Source organism: Etheostoma cragini, chromosome 2 (assembly GCF_013103735.1).
Source record: "Etheostoma cragini isolate CJK2018 chromosome 2, CSU_Ecrag_1.0, whole genome shotgun sequence".
NCBI lineage: Eukaryota > Metazoa > Chordata > Actinopteri > Perciformes > Percidae > Etheostoma > Etheostoma cragini.
The window spans coordinates 21,886,316-21,907,489 of record NC_048408.1 but is presented as its reverse complement, the minus strand read 5'-3'; the positions used below and the strand labels follow the sequence as shown (position 1 = coordinate 21,907,489).

The 21,174-nt window shown below is 40.1% G+C and overlaps 1 long non-coding RNA gene across 1 annotated transcript; it reads left to right on the top strand.

The window, feature by feature from the left end:
- The first annotated feature begins 254 nt into the window (after positions 1–254).
- Positions 255–20,613, top strand: LOC117960174. Its single transcript, XR_004660085.1, has 3 exons — positions 255–268; positions 13,289–13,292; positions 20,458–20,613. It is a non-coding gene; the product is annotated as an uncharacterized LOC117960174 (long non-coding RNA).
- The last annotated feature ends 561 nt before the right edge of the window (positions 20,614–21,174 follow it).

Genomic DNA, 21,174 nt, shown 5'->3' with positions numbered 1-21,174 from the left:
ACACACGTGCGCACGCAAACGCACGCACACAGACAGACAGACACACAGACAGACAGACAGACAGACACACAGACACACACACACAGACACACACACACACACACACACAAACACAGTGTCCTCACTCAGACGGTTTTCAGAGCCAGGACTCCCTGCTGTTGCACTAACATTGTTGTGTTATTGTTTACAGGGACACAGACTGCTCTCTCTCTCTCTCTCTCCCTCCCTCTCTCTCTCTCTCTCTCTCTCTCTCCGTCTCTCTCTCTCTGTACTCTCTCTTTCTTTCTCTTTTCCCCACTTGTTGACTCCCCGTCATCTGGCTCGGCTCCCATCCATGACGCCTGGTTGATGTATGCTCCTCTGGATTTCCTGTCAGTTTTACTGTCTGCTCTCTGATGACACTATTAGCAAAGTAAAGGAATATTTAGATTTGGATGATTAGAATGAGATTGGGGGAACCTGTGTTTAATACAAAAAAAAGAGCATCACTGTAGGTTCAATGTATAAACTAATTGTGAATGACTAATGATGTCCCCAGCTGTATAGAAAATACAGCCATTATTTCATTGACCTTATGACAATGAATCTTAATGAACAGTTAAAAAAAATTATATCCTAATATACAGTAGATTTGTAAATACATTTGTAGTTAACTTAGTCTAATCCATAGTTCTTATTTGTTGATCTATAATCAATAGTCATATAAACTAAGTGTAAGTATATAATTTTTAAATATTTAGCAGTTAGTGGACATGTTATGTCTTAAAAATGAAATAAAAACATGAACATTTATGAAGGATATATTCCACATTTAAATTTTATCGACTTCTCATGAATTTCTTTTTCTTTAATAACCAAACCCGTGAGGCAACAATTTAGGATTCATACAAAGTGATTTCAAGTGATTGTAAAGGAACTGCTCAGCATTTTGGGAAATAAATACACATTATCCTTATTTAGCTTGCAAAAATCTAAAAAAGTGAATAAACGCACACCCAAAAATGTTGCACTATTCTTTTAACATTTCCAGTGATGTGGGTAACAGATAATAACAGGTAACAGATAAAGTGATTGTAAAACAAGTGCTGGAGGGACCTATGTCATAGAAAAGCTAATGTAGTATATAAAACTACATAGTGTTATGAGCATGTGAATGCGTTGCAGGCTCCTTGTTACATAAACAGTGCTGATTTTGGATCGCATGAATATCTGCTTTTACACATTAAGATGTGGCAAACACACAGTAACAAGAGAATGGGTGTCATTGCAGGTGGGAAATAAACACAAGCCTTCAGGGACAGATGAAAGTTCTCACATGTTTCTGAAGCACTCATTCTGCAGAGCTGATGGAGAACCTCCAACTTCCTCTGGAAAAAAGGACTAAAACAGTGAGCAACACTGTAACGGGACACAGATGTGTGTGTAGATGTTGCTGTGCAGTCAGTTTAGTATATGCATGTGTGTACATGTCTGTACATACATGTGTGTGTCTGAAAACATGCATAAAATTATGCATGTCTTTGCCCCCTTTCCTCTATTCAGCTGCATTGAATCCAGCAGCTGGTAGACGGAAACTGATCTTCATGCCAGAACTTTCCCTGTTAGAGCTGTTGGAGGTAATTCAACCCCCCAACCTTCCTCTGCAGCCCCCTATCACCAGCACCACCAGTAATAAAATCATACATTGCTAAAGACTGCCTGTCAATTCATACACTGAAACTCCTCCCCTGCAGTTTACTGGCCCATGCCACGGTGGCGTGCTGAGAGACGACTCACAGGTCTGAGTCCCGCTGTAAGCTGTAAACCTGAGATGGTGTTTACTGTTAGCCAGAGAGTACTCCAATATAACAGCCATTAACAGTGGGGAGAAGCAAGTGAGCTGTGAAGAGACAAACATCCAATTACTTCAGAGGAATTTACTTTTTTGACACAAACAATGCAATTTTATTGTTTTATGGCCCAAGTAACAACACATAAACCAGTTATCAGCTAACAGACAACTTGGTATTTGTGTGTTGTTCTTTAGCTACTTTACAATCATGCAAATTATGATAATAATAATGTAATAATATGTAAAGTACATATTTTATTATTTACTCTTAACTTACTGAGTAGTATCCAGCCATAAAGGTATTTTAGCTTACATTTGCCACAGACTTGAGACAAAGATACTTGAGATGTCTGCTGCCTCCCTCATAATGGAGCTGAATGGAATTTTGTTTTTTGGAGAAATGAAAAACGAGTTTTCAAATAATTCCTCAGCAACATTACTTAACAGTGTCGGTCTAATCTTGATTATCCACATACTACACTGTGAACAGTTTTCACTGGAACGACATGAAAGAATTGGGAAAGAGTTTCCGCTTTTGACTCAAGGCTTTCTAAAAGATACTTGTGTGTGTCTTCAGATGCAAAAAAAAAGAATAAATGAAGTAAAAGTGTTCAGAAGGTGACACATTTTGAAATAATAATAACAATGATTATATTTATTAATGATAAACAAATGCCAGTCAATTCCATTATGTTGGAGTTGAAACAGAAATCTCAAAACCTGGACAAATAAAACCCAAACTATCTTCCTCTAGATTCCACCAACGGTAAGGCAAAAAGTGTTTTTTGTGTTTTGGAAGAACGGACTCTTTAATGTAATTTGTGTATTAGATTATGAGCTTTAAAAGGGACCACAGTACTAGTTTTTAAAGCTGGCGGCTGGGAAACAGATGTGGTCTTAAACACAGTGCCTCACAGTGACGCTCAACCTGGCTTCGTGCTCGACACCCTCAACGCACAATGTTTGGATTTCCCCCCATGGATCTAACGTTTCTATGACGGGATGTTTGGAGGTGTAAAATAAGTCTGCATTATGTTTCACGCAAACACTAACATTAACAAGTTAGCTTGGATAAACCAGAAACTCCCAAACTACCTAAACCTTGTCAATCTCATCATCCCAGCGCTGAGAGTTGTATTTACTGAGACACAAAACAAATGTCGAAAGTGTTTTAGCCGCTCCAATGCTAACACGCTGCAGAAGCACGGCTGCAATGGTGGCCGGGAATGTGTTTGGCACGTTTACCGCTGCCCTGTGGGACAACACTGCCACTTGTATCACACGTGGGGTCAAAGTTCAGTGTTTCATGTCCCTGTATAGGGTTACAGGCTGACAGGTCTTTGTTGAGGACCAGTCCTGATAGACGAGCTTGCACAAATGGCCGCCATGATGAGGGACATGATGGAGAGCAGACGAGTATTTGGTCTGGGTGGATGGTTGGCATCAGGTCCCCACATGCATCAACAGCATCCTATTTTAATCACGTAATTGGTCAAATAAAGATTATTAGGTGCAATAAACTTCTTTATTTTCACTGTAAATGGGATTGTATCTTGTGAAACAAAGCCTTGATCACAACAGGACGTATGAGGATGTGGTTAAATAGGAATTAATGGGGTTTTAAATGAGCAGAAAATACCTCAGATTTTTTTTTTTTACCTTTGCCAAACATGCTCTTTTCCTGCCATTCTTCCAATAATGGTTTGTAGTGAATTTTCACGAGAAACGTCTTAGAAAGTGAAGTAAGCAAAGTAACACAAAAGTTCAAATATTTCTGAAAAAACATTTACACATTCAAGTTCATACGTATGAAATACACACACTCTGTCCACTTTAATGATCATCTTTCATCAGCAGGTGTGTCATACCAAACCCACTCAAATTTCATTCATGTATTTCATGCCCCTCCATTGAAAAATCCAACCTAAATAAACCCAGACTAATCTTTTAGGTAATCTCCAATGCAACGGCAGATCCCTACTTTCCTGTTAGGATCTCTGTGTGGAGATTAGGTCGTGGTCCAGAGTTTATTGTGTTTGTCCAGCAGTTTGAGTCTGGTGCTCAGTTTTATTTTATGGTGGCAGGGCAGATGAAAGGTTTCCCTCCACTGGGCTTAGATAAACAGTAGTTCACATACCCAGCCAGGGCTAAATGAGAGGCTCAAAATTTGCCATGTAAACACACATTAATCAACATAGAAAAATTCTCATGAGTACCAAATATCAGCTGCTAGATCATAAGAGGAAAAGTGTTGAGTTAAAACTATGTCAACTCATCTACTTTAGGCTGAGCTATGTTACAATATATAACAGATTTACAGTCTGATGTGTGTCTGTGTGTGTGTGTGTGTGTGTGTGTGTGTTTATGGTGGTGATTTGAAGCAGGGTTCTGTAGACAGGATAAACAGGACGTTTTCGGTGTTTAAGGTGTGTGTGTGTTGGGGGGAGGGGGCGGTTATAGAGGGGGATGGTTGTGTGATGTGTGTGATGTGTTTTTTGGGGGTTCCCTGTTATCAGTTAACAGGTTTTTCTCTGAGCCTCAGCAGCTGGCCTCTCAGAGAAAACACACACACACACACACACACACACACACACACACACACACACACACACGCACACACACACACACACACACACACACAATTGTTGAGGATTCATAAGATGTTAAACCTGTTAATCAGTTATGAATAAAATAGTCTGTCTAGCCCTTTGAGTCCGGCCCCAGGACTCTCTTCATCCCTCCTACTATTCAATACACGGGAATTCTGTGTAAATTCATACAGTGCATATTATTTAACCATTTTATTTCATCACTGTGCAATATTTATTTATTATCTAGCACTTAACCATTTCATTTCATTACAGTTTAACATTTATTTATTTGTTGTTAATACCCAACTACAAAATGTGTACACATAGCTATTTTATACGTGTATATAGTTGCTCTCAGGACTCCACTCTGCACTACCTACCTACACTTTGTATTTTTATGTTTTATTTTGTCATATTTTGTATTTTTATATTTTGTTTCAACACTGTAAATCCCTCTTATAAATCTCATTACACAGCTACTGCACTTATGTGTAATGGCAATAAAGGCGTTCTATTCTATTCTATCAATCAGACAAAATTCAGATTAACATACAGAGCCAATAGGGCATCCTGACATTTTTTGGTTTCAAGTTAAATGTCTTAACAACTATTGAATGTTGTGATTTCTTTTTCACACATTCAACCCTTATGTCCTCCATGAGAGGATTTACTCTGGTGACAGTATTAAAACTTGACGATGATCCCCTTATGTTTTCACATGCTCTAGTGCTGGAGTATGGTTTGGCGGGAAGGACCACCGATTAAATTAGATTAATATTGTAAATGTTAAAATATGAATGGACAACGCAACTGGTTCGGCGAAGTGCTGCAAATGTGGAAGGGCCTTACACCTGCTTCATGTCTGAATTCCAGCAGGGGGCCAAACGTGCGGTTGCAAAAGGAGGTCGGTTTCTGTAGAAGTCTATGAGAAAGTGACCCACTTCTCACTAAAAATTTTGATAATGAGTTTATGGTCTCAATTGCTAGTTTTAATTCTTTTGCCACACAAAATGATATTGATTTTTTTAATCATGGTATGGTTGATTTTAAAATCGGCAACAAAGCAGGGGGTGTTTTAGGGCATGGTTATGATGTGATTGCCAGTGAAAGTGTGTGACATAATGTAGAGTGTAAGGGCTCCTCCCCCACTCTTCCCTCTCGTCTTAAATCATCACATCCGCAACAAGGGTGGCTGCGCCCGTAAAGGCAAACTGGACGATGGACAGCAGACCTCCACAAACCAAAAGGGGACGTCACACAAGCGCTGTCCATCAATGTACAGTCTATGGAAAGGACGCTTTGACTTGTTTGCATTTCTTTAAACAAATCCCCACAGTCCTGGGTGGCACTTAGCCCTGGATGTAGCATCTGTGCCCTCTCAAAATATATGGCGAAAAATAAGAGGCATGCATTTGGTGACAGATGCCCTAGACGTCAGGCTTTATCCATTGAGACAGACTAATGATCCCCTGGCTTTTCATCTAGTGCTACCATCAGGTATAATTAAAAATTCACTTATGACCAAATATGCCAATAGACGTATGTAGCATACTGAGTTCATGTACGATGATGGAGACATTTCACGTGTAACAAGCAAAGTATTCAGTGCATACAGTGTGATGATTAAACAAAACAAAAGTATTTTGACTGTAGCAAAATTCAGTCTATAATGTTGAAGCATGTTAGCTTTTACAGAATGTAGCAAGGAGTTGATATTTGCACTGCTAAAATTAAGAAACACTGACAAGACAGAAATGTTGTTTAAATTAGTAAAATACAAATAATAGCACAGCACTAGTTGAACACTAAGAGGGCAGCAGTCTCGTAGCAGTCCATAGGTAACAATGACTAAACCAATGAGGTCAACAAAGAGGTCTTGGCTGAAAAAAACCTAGAGAGAGCTCCTCATTGAGTCCGCCTCTTGACCATTTTTATCCTACACTCCCCATTCACATGTACAGCACATACAGTCAGAAAGCTATGGATGCCGGCAGAGAGTGATAATAAAGGCATTTCCATTTGAATAAGCGTCTGGTCTTTAAGTAGAAATGTCCTGAATGTGTTTGAAGTATTTTAGCTCTCCTTGGCTGTCAGTTACAGGAGAAAGGCCTCCCAGTGACTAATCCAGTTTACTTTGTGCCTGTCTGTGGAGGAGAGCATCTGGCATGACACCAAATGCCACTCAATAGATGCTTTTCCAAACAAAGGCAGAAAAATGGCTGCCCCTCTGCTCTCCTCCTCCTCGTTTCCTGCTTGACAAGCACATTGAATCTGTCTCGTCTTTCATATATTTGTCAAGAGACTGTCTTTTATCTGACCTTGTTGCCATGGTTTCAGCTCTTGTATAGGGCAGGACATGTGTGTACTGTATATAATATGGGACTCTGAGAAAAGGAAAGGCGTACTGGAGTGCGGGTGCCCTTTGGTGCCACATTCAAGTGTGTGAGACTTTGTGTGTTTTAATGCTATAGCATAGGCGGTTGTCTGCTCCTTTTCTCAGGGATGTTTTAAGAGGTCATTTGAAAGGATAGTTATAACAACTCAAACTCTAATTGGATGGGATGTATCATGAACGCTCAGTGACCGCGGGCGATGTGGTTAGACCGCCTGATTGTGTTTCAGTATATGAGCGGAGTGCGTTGTATGTTAACGCTGCTGGGGAGAATAAGAGCTTGGGACAGAACCGTCCTTAAAAGTTAATCAAATACCCACAATTTATTAAATATGAAGGCAAAAATGCCCTTGGTGATTTTGCAATTCATTCTATTTATATTTTCCTTAATCAAACTTATCATTTGGGACAATACAGTTGTCATTTGCGGGAGTCCATGATTGAGGACAGAGGACTCGGCTCAGAACAGATCAGTAAACAGCATGAAGTTGCATAAGAAACTGCAACCAGCTGTATGAGAAACTATTGACCCCAGACATCCACAGAAAACGAACACAAATGACAGTGTAAAAAAACGCAGTTTCCAGGAATGACAAAAAATAGTTGTTGGTTTGCAGTTCATTTGTGTTATTTTAATTATCATTATATGGTGTATACATGAGTGTGCTCTGAGCATGATAGCACATACAAAACTTTTGGGTGTTCTCATTTTGTACAGGCTTCATCTTTTTGTGACAGCTTTTTATGACATCAGCTCTGAGATTCTTGGAAGAAAAAAACACACTTATGGCAGCCGCTTTTTGCCCCCCCCCCCCCTCTCAACAGTCCCATGGTGATGGGTGATTGAGGGGTCCATTTCAAATTGACAAGTTTAATTTCCCTGAGGTTTTCTCAAGTCAAAGCTGATGGAGGCCAAGAGGACTCAGAGAGAAAAGGAGATAAATTGAAAACACCAGGTGTGATGGCAGAGTTTTAAAGAACATATTCCTCTGTTAAGCCTTCAGCCTTGGCAAATTAATGTGGGTTTGGCATCCCATCTTCAAGCTCCAGCTTTGATAGTAACAACTCTTCAAACAACTCAGCTTTTTGCTGAATTCCCTGTTTGCTAAATCTGTAGTTTGTTCTGCTCAAAGGCAATTCACTGTTTAAAAATCTGTGCAGCCAAATGAGAAAGGATGATGTCTTTGTGATGTAAATTACTTATTGGCTCTGAAGGCTTGATGGGATGCATGTCTGGCACATCAGGGAGAAATTGGTTAGCTTTGGCACACACAAATAACTTTTATTTAAACACTCTACACAGACACAAAACACACTAATGTAATTTCCAACAATGGCTTCTTAGCACCGCATGATCGATGCGCAAACAATCGGATCAGCACTGTGGAACAAGGCGAAAATTACAGCCAGGCTGGGATGTGTTCCTCAGAGAACTGGAATGGAGCTGAGTTCATGACCCGGCAGATTGGACAGCCAGTATCATTATGAGTCATCCTTACTGCTCCCAGTTTGGCCAGGAGTCACTCTTCTTTCTCTTTTTTAAAGAAGCTACAATAGTAGACAGAGTGTTTGTGATTCCACAGCCAACATAAGTCTGTATTAAACAGAGAGAGCCTGTTTCTGGATGGGTGTTTTATTCCAATCCACTTGCCAAAAAGAACTTGGCTAAAATTAGTTCAAGCCATTGTTAAACATTAACTAAAGCCAACACTAGCTGAGGATGTTCTCCTCTCCTCCATATCGCTAATTTTAACTGTGCTATGTCAACATCATTCTAGTTCTTATTTGGCACTGGATGTACGAAGGAATAGTCCAATGTAAATTTATTGTAAGAGACTAGACCAACAAAAATGGTGTGGTAATCAGTTTTGGGTAAGTTACTTAAACCTAAATTTTGTAAAGGTTGTAGTTGTTCAATGTCAAAATATTTGTTTCCCACTCATAAATTTGTCCTTTTATTTATGAATATTGTCTACCACCATCAATTTTAAGCCTTCCTATTGGCTTGGAATTTTACATTTGCGCTTGCATGAACTGGGGTAGACTCTCCATAGTCCTGCGCCATCTTGAAATACGTTAGCCGACAGGGGACATACAGGCTATACTGCTCTGGGTATCGTTGTCTCCCAGCCTTGGAGTGCCAGCTCGTGGTGCGGAGTGCGCCTCCACGCCACTCTCTGACATGCACTCCTACAACCAGGGCTGATAGATGGCCTACAACTACACTTTTGTGTACACTTTTGTTTTTTGAAGCGCGACGGCTACCTTAGCTGAAATACGTACTTTGAACTGCATGGCGAGAGAAAGGTGATTGCGTCATATGATCTCAGAGCTAGATGGGATGGATGGAATTTACAATATCATGAGTAACTTTGTTGCCCAGCTCAGTTCAAAGGGTCAAAAATATCTTCACACAAGTCCTCTACAACCAGACGTTGCATGAAACAAAAAAAAGGCATTGTGGTTTAACGAGCAGCCATCCAACAGTTTAAAAGTATTTGGTGACAATCAACAGCTGGCTTAGACTGCATGCAGCTCTTGACAGTTCTCACAGTAAAGAAGTGAAACTTTCCAACTCTCAACAAAACTCAATGAGGTTGTTTTGACCGGCAATGATGGAACCAACCATCTAAAGCCAATGACAGCGCAAGACACAGAGCGAGGAAAATATCAGGGGGAGGAGCCGTATGGATATTCTTTTCTTTTTCTTCCTTTTCACTGAAAATCAGCGCACAAACAACTTGGATCATCAGCTTCTTGCGGACATCCATTTTTGGAGGAAAGAATTGTCTTGCACATGGTCTTGCGTCTTTTCCAGTGTCACTTCTCACATGTGTTTTGTTGACTAAACGTAGTTTTCTTTTGCCATTCATGTGCAAACCACAACAACTTCAAGATACACTGTTTTAAAATAGACAGTCATGTTATCTGATCAGTACAGCAATCTGAAGACTTTGAAAGTCGTATATACTGGATATATAGTCTTGTATGTAAGTGCCATAAAATGATCAACCGTCCCATCTAAAACTCCTGGCTAGACTGCAAACAAGCACACTCTTCAAATTTGAATGTAGCATTTCTAATATAACTGTTATGCAATGACTGCATTTCAAATTACAATCTCTTACATAATTTGTTGCTTTAAAGAGTGATTCCCTGGCAGTAACACGTTACTAAGTGCCGGACAGTGCTCTGCCATCCTAACCTCTACACTACCTGTTACAAGATGTTGTCTCTGTCGTTTTATCACAAGATGCGTTTCTTTGACTTAAATCTTTAAACAGGTGTCTTAGAAATTAAATCGCTCAAAATTCAAATTTAGTGTTTTATGAAAATCAAAGCATCAGTTTTAATATGTGAACATGTTTTGTATTATATCACACAAACAATCTTGTGAGTCCATTTGTGTCAGACATATCGTTCAGATAAATGTCGGGCTGCTAGCTGAGACGGATTATTCCATGAGACATTCTGAATGGTCTCATCTCCAGTTTCATGACAAGCTGCTTCACTTCTCAGTTGCCCGTTTCCCCCAATTTGGTCATTTTCCTTTTCTTCTTTTCTCACCCATCATCTCTTTGAATGTTATTTTTTCTCCTCTGCACTGGTCTTTGCCTCTTCTAATGTTACCAGTCATTTATTCTGTCCTACAAATGCATCAGGCTTGTTTTCAGAGCATTAGAGGCTGCAGAGAAACCCAGCAGTGAGAGTCGATAGCATCTAGAAGAACTCACCAGCCGTCCTGCCAACATATTCTAGCGAGAGGAAGATTAAAGTGCGCCCCGACTGGACACACACACACACACACACACACATACAGAAGCAAGAAAGAAATACAGAGCCATTTGTTTCACCACAATTTGTGTTGTTAAGTTCATTTTGAAAATAATTGTTTAATATGGGTATAGTCTAAAGCTTAACACTTTAGCCAATCACACACAGCTGTGATGGTAGTTGCTGTTTGCTTGTTCAACCACAATTATTTTTAGTTCTTGCCAAGCGTAAACCCAAGCATCATAGGTTTCAAAGTGTCCTTGTAGAAACCAGAGACATAAGGAGATTGTATTGTCTGTTCATTTTTGATGTTGGAACCAGTAGTGAATATTATTAATAATTAGACAATCTTGCAACATGGTTCCTTCAGTAGCTGTTCTTGTGCTTTTGATTGTATCAAACAATCTTTTTTGACAGAAAATGTTTTCTATTGGAGTTTGGTTAAAAATAAACACACACAACAAATGCTGTGTAATCCATTCTCTGCACTTTTACTCTTGTGTTTTTGTGGTTGTGGAATGGCAAAAAAATGAGCCCTTCTGTCACATTCTTTTAAATAGCAACTTCACTCTTACTAGTATCCCATGCACATTGCTCCATTAAGAAGTTTTGGTTTCTAAGCTAGACAATAGATGTTTTGGGGAGGTTTCCATTTTTCATTCAGTGTCTGCATTGCATGATTAACAGAAAACACTAACTGCATCACAGTGAAAAAAATATCTAGTTCTTGAGACGTGAGGAATAAACACAGATGCTGCTTAATCTCTGCATGAATTCTCCTGATGGCTCATCTCAAACAAGCAGTGCTTCTCACAGGATGTGCTCTTTCACAATATGCTCTTTTACTGATTAACTGTTGTAAAAATATAGACATAATAGAATACAATATCATTGAAATGACCAACCATACATCAGCAAATGTTTTGAATGAGGGCCATGTATATTTAGACTGTAGAAACAAAAAAGAGTAATGGGACAAACTAGTTCCATTGTAGCTAAGAGGTCCGGCACTTCAAAACAAGCCTTCAGTGATAAATATAAAGACTTTTGACTGTTAATCGTGCTACGCTTTAGTGTAAACATTCCCCTTTTAATCTAGTTCATCTCAATCACAACATCTACTACAATAACTATGTTGAGCATTGAGTTTCATTGTAAGACAAAAAACTCAAACCATTTTTTGCCACTCAACTTTTTACATGAGACCCATTAACTGATATTATGAGTCCCCTCCTCTCAGTATTACCAATTTATGACCTGTCTGTGAAAACATGACAGGAGTTTCTCTCTCCTCCTCCTTCTTCTCTATAAACGGAGGGATAACAAGAGGACAGCTTTACCCGCCCATTGAAGTCTCTGTAAGATGGTTCCCAGATGGAAGAGAGTTATAAATCCTAACACTAAATGTGACGTGACAGATCAAAGTCCACATGTTACTCGCCTCTGAAACTAAGGCACAGGTTGGTCATGGGTTTATTCTTGATCCTTGTGCTGAATAAAAACAATTCCTCCATACGCCGAAGAAGTAAAACATTAGTGGCAGTACAGCGGTTATCTTGCTGATGTAGACATAGATTGGATACAGTGAACACACATCTACTGGAGCTTTATGTCTATATCTTGAACATAAATGGACAACTCTCAGTAGATAATATAACACTTGACTATGACAGTTTGTCACTTTGTCACTTTGTCAAATAAGTCATCAGCTCAGTAAAGATGTCTGTGTGTCTGCCCTGTGAGTCGTTCAGCATCCTGTAGAGGTTAAACACTTATTTTCCACGGTAAAAAACCCACAGTACACAACCAAACAGCAAACACATAGAGTTTGCCACTAGCCGGTGGACATAGTGGAACATTTAGCAGCTAAAGAGCCAGATATTTCTTTCAGTGGTTGGCGACCAAAAAGAGAGCTATAAAAGCAACAAGTGCTGCTTGAACAAATTACGAATGGGGGTCTCAACTGCTGCCAGAAGGCCCCAAAGTAAATTCAGTTATTGCAGTCTTAAAAATGGGTAGCATACATGTGTAAAAGTATAAAAAAGGCAAATTTTGGAAAAAAATACTCAGCATTTTAATGGAATATTTACAGCCATGGTACATATTAGATGCTCTAATTAGTACTCATGGCAGCAGGACGCCCTATATCCAATTACACAGATACTCCTGACTTTTTGATGAGATTAATCTTGATATTCCTCACCTTTCCGTGCACATGGATGCAAAGTGAAATGAAATGAAGCATGGCAAAAGCTTTGGGAGTGTTTGTTCCTTCAATGCTTAATCTCTGGCAATGGTCCACTGTTGAGCTGAGCCATGAAGGAACACACAAAAATAAAGAGAAAAAAGTGTTTTACAGCTCAGCCACCCATAATGATCTCTCCTTCAGAAATCAATGAGAGTAAAGGCTAGTATTACTGCTGGGAGACGAGCAGACATGAACACTGTTTGCATCGATCAGATGCTCATCTGTGCTGCTTTTACAGACCTGATCCTTTTGTGTATGTAAAAATGGTGGACCGATATGTGGACGTAAGCAGACAAGGCTTATATAGAGAGGGACACATGGTTAAAATACACAAACGATATTCCATCTTTCTCTCTCACCTTTCCATGCACCTAACACCCGTCTTGAAAGATGCCAATGTACTGGTCGCGGTGTAAGCTCTCAGTGTTTGAAGTGTGTGGGGGATTGTCCAGCTGGGTCATTGTCCACTGACACACACACACACACACACACACTCTGACCTCTGGTGCCAGGCCCGAGGCGAAAGACCCTGCTGAATAGAAGAACAGATGGTTGAGAGGTGGCTTCAATGGAAACTGAGAAAGAAAAGGAAAACAGTGCAAGGAATAGAAGAAAAGATGAAAGATGCCTAAAGACACAGGAAGGTGTGTGTGCCTGTGAATGTGTGTGAATGTGAGCGTGTACAGGTTTACTTCAAGTTTGTGTATTTTGAATGTGTCTGCTTTCAGTAGTCAGTATCAGTGAGTGTCTCTCTGTATTGATATCTTGTAACAGGCAATTCAAGTTTTGCAATTAAACTTAATACAACAGTGTTTATTCAGCACGCATGTATTCCCAGAGATATGTCTACTACAGGCCGAACACAAGCCTTAACCAGAGGTGGTTTTGTGTGTCCCCAAACTCCCTGGAGGGTAGTACTGTGTAATACATCTGCTTCTATGGTCAGCATTGCTCATTACATTCAGGGCATAACACTTGACTGTGTGTCCAAACATTTTCATTTTCAATTATCTGCGGCTTTTATGCTAAAAAGAGTTTTTTTCTTAGGATTTACCATATTCTGCATCAGATTCCTTCTTATAATGAGTGGATTTAAGATTTCGTAGCTGACATGCCGACAACATATGTGCTTTGCCAATTTTGGAAGACAAATGCAACCTTAATGCCTCCGTGAATTCAAGACAATAAGCCCTGTTTTCCTGCAAAAGACAGAATACGTATTAGCAGATTAACTGAAAAAAGCAGGCAAAAGGAGAGTTTTTTTTCTAACCCTCTGAATTGTTTCCATAATGATGTTTCATGTCAAAAAGCACATGAGGACCATTCCCTTGCCCCATCTTTGTTCCTGTACTCAGCTTCTATAAACATATCCCCCAACCGAGTTTCCATTAGATTTGCGAATGTTACCCCAGAGTGCAGAGCTATAACTCAGATTATAAAATGTGCCTAAAATAGTGACCAGCACTGACCTTGGATCTGCCTATTGGTACAAAGTTTCCACGGCTTTGGTAATTCTCAGCGGGAATCTGGGTCTCGAGATAATTTAGTAAAAAAACAAATTAGCCATTTAGTGAGATGATGATGATCTTAAATAATGTGCGGTTTGGCTTACTGTATTACAACAATACTGATGTTGCTAAAAAGAACAAATGAGATTTGAAAAAAACAATGAAAAAACAATAGAGAGAGGAATTGTTTGTCTACCTTTGAGGGTTCCTAACCATTTACAGAGGCTTACTATAGTCATCACCTCTGACACCACTGATTTAGATTCATCACATACAGGAAAGAAGGGTTGGAGAAGCTGCAGGAGAGGAGAGGAGAGGTTATGAGAGGAGAGGAGAGGTTATGAGAGAAGAGGAGAGGAGAGGGAGGACACCTGGTTTGTTTTCCCATCTTTGACTAAATCAACAGTCATCGTGTGGGATCTTTTGACAGCTGGAGTCACCATGGTGGAGGCTGAGGTTACAAGGGTGAGAGAAGGAAGAAAGGCAAAGGGCTGATGTGAAATTTGTCACTGAGGTGCATGTGTGAGTGTTTTATGCTGTAGGTTCTATCCACACATACTCATCCTCCATCAAGTCCATCAATCACCGTAAAAAAGAAACGGTTACATTATTGAGAGCAGGAAATTAACACAGCAAATCGCAGGGATACTAAGGCAAAGTGGAGGTTCAGTTCACCAACACGAATATTTACAGGAACCCAGGCTGATTGAAGGATGAGTTTGTTCCATGTAGCCTTCAAAACAAACACACCAGAAAACACTTGACATGTTTCAACATCCGCCCATCAACATGTCAGCTGTGTGTTGACGAGGCTTCTTCCGCCATCTGATAACATTCTGAAAAGTCAGTGAATCGCTAAACTGTTTACGCTTGGGTTCGAGAGCAAAGAGTTGTCGGTGTGTACATTTGTGTGTGTGTGCTGAAATGCGTGCCTACATGCCACTGCATGTGTGCAATGCGTGTGTGACAGGAGGAGAATCTGGTAGACATTATCACCACTCAGCTCTGCCCACAATCAGGAGGCACTTAACCGTGCGAGACAATCACTGCAGGGTTTGCGAGGTCACCACATCAACCGTGCAGCAGCAAACAAAAGGAGAGCATGACGGAGGTTAACACAGGAGCCGGTAGCTCTTACACAGATGCCCGGTGAATGAAAGAAGAAAATGGTTGCCTGGATTACACGGTCCAGCTGAAAGTGTGTTTGCATTGTGGGCGTCAAACTACTTCTTGTTGTTTTAGGATCCATAAGTGCAAGCGTTCTTTTGTCATTTTATTTACAGCAGTTGACAGTGGCTGGGGTAAGAAACTAAGTGTTCTTTTTCAAATCGTTCAAACATTATTTTCCATTGTTTACTGGTCAAGAACAGAAAAATAGTTTCTGGCTCTGTGAGGCTGTACTTATAGGCACAGCTGTGGTAATCACAAAAGTCCAGCTGAGGCTGATGGGAATTACTTTTACAGATAATTTTTTATACACCACAGTATTGGAAGGATTTTGACCTGAGAGTGGGGCTAGATCAAAGTCAGAGAATCCCCAAAGTTATTACAATTCATCCTGAGGGGTGCACAAATGTATGCACCAAATGTTGTGTCAGTCCATATGTAGTAGAGATATTTCACTCAAATCCACAAATGTCAACCTCATGGTAGCACTAGAGGAAAACTCAGAGGATCACAAAAGTCAGTTGGTTTAACCCTCTGAGGACCATGAATGTCCCTTCAAAAGTGCATGGCAACCCCCCAATAGTTGTTGAGATATTTCAGTCTGGACAATAAGACTGGAAAGGCCAACACCGTCATCTCTAGAGCCGCTAAAATGGCTAAAGAGGAATCCAAACTGCATTAGTTTAGCTTTACAGCATATATTTGGTTGGAATTAGTAGCATATAATGTAAACTGGAATACAGTGTTGGTAACAGCTAGAGAAACACTGTTTTGGGCAGAGTGGCTGGGTTTAAAGCAGTATCAGCAAATATCTGCCCTGCTCAAGTGTCCCTGAACAAGACCCTGCATCCCCTCCAGCTCCAGGGTTGCTGCTGCACAGCCGACACTGTGGTCTGACCTCTCTGAATAGGAGAAAGTGAAAAGAGAAGTTTCCTTCGGGGATGCATAAAGTAGCACCTTGCTGTTGACATTAGATAAACTGGTGAAAATAACTGTATTATAAATGTATCTTGTTTAACTAAAGCACACACTCTTTTTAATTATATTTATCTGGTGCTCTTTGAAGGAGTGAATCCCAATCAAGTAAATCTGTATTAGCATATTGTACGCATGTATTATATTACCTTAATTCTTTTAGTTTTTCAAGACTGCAAGAAACAAAGCATTGAGGTGTATGAGGGCCAGAGGTGCATTGCCCTGACAACAACTGTAAGAAAACATTCCTGTGACTTCCTGTGTGATCGTGTAGGGTAGAGAAATGCTTGGAAAGGGATTCTGAGAAAGAAGAGCTGATGAGATGAATACAAAGGGTTGTTTTGTTAAGACAACGTGTGTTAGAGCATGTAGAGGAAGAAGATATAGGCGAGTGAAGTGTGACTCAGAAGGACAGGGAGTCATGAAGTGGAATATATTGTATGACCAATATGTTTTAGTGTCTCCAAATTTTTTCTTAGTTTATTAGTTTTTCATCATAGAGACACAGGCCCAATCAATTACAAAAAAGTGAGGAAAAAAGGCCAACATCATAGTGTTGTGGATCGTTGTGGTTGATGTGTTTGGAGTGAATTTGAGTTCCAGTGTTGGTCTCAGTTGTGCGATCATGGTCCGCACATCAACCTGATCTCTCGTACAGTTCATCGTTGTCAGAGTCGGCTCCTTGTAGATGTTTGGTTTGATGAACGTAATTACACACAGACATGATATTATAAACGCAGCGTATCTTTTAACACACAACCATAATCAGCAAAGTAACTATTAACTACATCAATCAATTAAATGCAGTGGAGCAGAGAGGAAGACAATTCTTTAAAACGCTACAAAAAGGAAATACTCAGGTAAATACGCATACTTCTTCAAAACTTTGCGTTTGTATAGGTATCTGGTAAATGTTTGACACACAGACATGCTCACACATTCACTTTGTCTGTCTGGTCTGCGTTATGCTCAAATCCCCCATGCATCATTTGACTCCTTCCTAACGTCAAACCCCGTAAAAAAATCACCTCTGAGAAAACAAGCCTCAAAAGTATTTTTCCAAGCAAATCCACAACTTTTGTCTCCAACGAGCTGTTACACGAGTTCCCACCCAAGCACCTACCTTCAGCTAATTTACTGTTTCCCATCTGACTCAGGCAAGCAGGTTAGCAAACCAAACAGGGGGACCTGTTGCCCAGGTGGAGAGCCAAACACGTCTGTCCACAGCAGACTGAGTTATGGAAGGAGAGGGAACTTGGCGGGGCGCCAGGACTCGCTTTACTGTTTATTTACACTCCTGTTTAATGAGCGTTGTGAATCATAAGCCACTGCTAAAGGCCTTCATGGGACCAAATATTTATGTAAGTTAGACCTCTGGTGACTTGTGAGGAAGCTCACATACACACATACACACACACACACACATACATTTCACTCTGCCTAGGAGCTATTTTTCATTACGTGCACGTGGGCCCAAAACACCTTGAAGCAGACAACTGAGATTAGCTACTGATGAATGGCTTAAACACAAGTCTGAGTGGTGTGTGTGTGTCTGTGTGTTGGAAAGCAGGAGAGACCAGTAGAAAAAGGGCCACAACAAAGAAAGGAGGAACAAAATGCCAAAAGTAGTAAGTTGAAAAGGCCTAAGAAGGATGTACAGTGATGCAGCAGGGGACAGCTGGGACTAAACTCAGGCCCCGAACATACGAGGAGAAGAAAGAAAAGAAAGAGTGATGGAGTGATGCAGTGAGAGAGCGATGGAGCTGCTGTCTTCGCTGGTGGCTGCATGTGATTGGCTGTGGAGGCTCTGATGCTCTGGTTCCCATTGCCATCAAGTTCAACACTCTTGACCTCTCTTGTGCACTGGTCGTGGACGTAGGGTTTGTACCTTGAAACACTTGCTCACATGGGGCCCAACATCCATTTTTCATGTTTATGTGTGTGTGTGTTTTTAAATTATAATAGCACTGGGGTAAATAATGATCCAACAGCAGCATGAGGATGTGAGTGGAATTACTGTAAAGCCTGACTGTGAACATGAATTAATAATAAATAATACTTGAATGATCATTTTGGAGCAAAAGATGTAAGAGACACAAGATTCTACAATAAATAAGGCTTCAGGGCACTTTAAGAACAAAAAAAAACAACGTTTTAAATAAAACTGTTTTCTTTGCACTTTGTTGACTAATCCACAATGTTGCTATTTTGTTCCACCAGCACATTACATGCTTTCCTCTTTACAACGTTTAAACACTTTTTCTCTAAACAAAATGACCATCAATATACTTGTGTCTCAAATTTAAACAAGACAGTGATGGAAGATGATTTGTGAGTCAGCTGAACTGGTGTGGAATGTAGACCAGCATTGGCTGATCTTCTCCAGACCGGTCTTTTGTAACCCTTCAGGGCCCTTTATAATCCTTTAATAACCTCTAACCAGAACCCTTTCTAGGGCCTTAATCCTGATGTCCGGGGTCATTCCACTTTGCACCAATCTATCCTCCACCACTTCCTCTTCACTTCCTCTTTCATCTGACCATCATGAGGGCATACAAATAAAAGCCCTGCTTGTTTTCACTTATCGGAGAACTAGCCAAGTAAAGTCCTTTTCAAGTTTTTCCTGATAAAAAAGATGGTAGATGCTAATATTATCATATTTTTATAGAAAAATTTTTATACAGTTGGAACATAGGTTATTTAAGCTACCATCTGGCTTATGAAAAATCGAAAATTAAGTAAATCTGGAACCTAAATATAAAAAAAAACATCATGAATAGTCAAAATAGGCTGTGCTCCTCTGATTTTAACAAACTGTTCTCACACAATCATTTGGTCAGACAAGTATCTGAGTTCAAGATGAATGTGGCAATTCCGACAGCATAAACATTCAATTTCTCATGGTCTCTAATGTTTGCTTTAATCAGCGGATGACTTTAGTGATTAGCATTCAAATGCTGCTGTGGGATTATTGAGTTTACACACCAGCTGCACTGGAGCTTGATCCAGCGCATTACGATAGAAACGTACGGTCAGTCAGGAATATTGTGTCCAAAATAATTCATTTAATCTTCTTGTTGTGCCAAAAGCATTTGTCTGTGATTATCTTTAACTGAAAACACCCAGCTGTATCTTTAACTGGTCCAAGTTAGTTTAAGTATCATTTGAAACATCCACAAAAGAGGTTTCGCTCTGTGCTAACAAAAATAATAGACATAAAAATAAACAACAGACACCAACTGTTATAAGATGATACATGTAAAGCTTAATGTATTCTTGGTGTAAAATGGTTGCAGTTGGGAGCTTCTTGTTATTAAGACCCTGAATGAGGGACTGCAGGTATTTTCCAAAAAGGGTATCAAGTGTTTTGGAAAATTAACTCTCAGAATACCTTCATTCAGAGAAAACTCCCCCAGGCATAAACTTTACACTTAAACACGGCATTTGCACCCAAAACACCTAATGCCCACCAGCTTGGGGAAAAAATGTGCACCCAGACAAAAAACAAATCGAAACGTCTCAATCACTGTGTCAATCTGTTTGAGTTTAGACTCAAGAGTGTTGGGAGTCTTGTCATGTCTCCATGTCTGAGGATTAAGGGGTCTGTTGGCATACAGGCTCTGTACTCCTATAGTCCTCTATACCTTCTTTTTTTTACACCTCAATGCAGGCCAGTTTGCTGGGAGCTGAAATCCCCCATCGTGAGCCTCCCCTATGTTGCTCTCCGGCAACCACGATTACGACTTCACTGCAAGTGTTCCTCTCTGATAACTCAATAGAGATTCTTGTCAAGAAAATCTGTAACCGTGCTGTGCCATAATAACTGGATACCACATCCAAAAATGACCCCTATTCAGTTCAATGGCACGTACGGAGAAAAGAGTTTCTAATCTTCGAGATTTACCTTTGTGATATACGGCAGTCTAAATATGCGCATGTGGCTATGGGTCAACAGTTTAAATACAGCAAAGGTTAAAGGTTTAGCGCATTACTTTTTGATATTAATAAACGTCCATTACTTTCAAGCCACTGCCAAATAAATTACTGCAAAGGTAGTTAAGACCATCAGCTCTACACAACTCTCTCTTTATTTCTCAGTCTGGCTGTGTTCAATAGATTGTGTCGTCCGGTGACTGAAGGTCGAGTGATGATACAGTAATAACCTCTTCTGAAGAGTCCGTTGTGTTTTTTTAATCCAACGTGTTCTCCTTGGCTGCTAGCAACTGCGTGGAGGGAGGTTGGAGTTGCATGCACAATCACACAATTTTGGGGTGACAAAAACTACGCATTATAGCTTTAACTTGACACGAAATGTTTGCTCACCTTTCCATTGCAAGTAAATCCACATTTTGTTTCATGCTATCTATTATTGCACTATTACCATAGGCTGAAAGAACCTTACAAAATATCAGTGTTTCATAGCTTCAATTTCACAAACGGAGACTTTTGGTTGGTAATTAAGGATCGTGTTTCCTGATTCTTGCACAAACACGAAAACACATGTTTACTGATTGTCAGGATATCTACACACCAGCAGGAGTGCACCAGGAAAATGCTCACACACAAACACACAGAGTCAACAAGGACCACTTCACCACATAGAACAACCAACTGAAACCCAGGTTGTTCCAGAATAGCATTAACCCCATGACTTCTAGAAACAAAAACACTGGCCTCTATAGAAACCA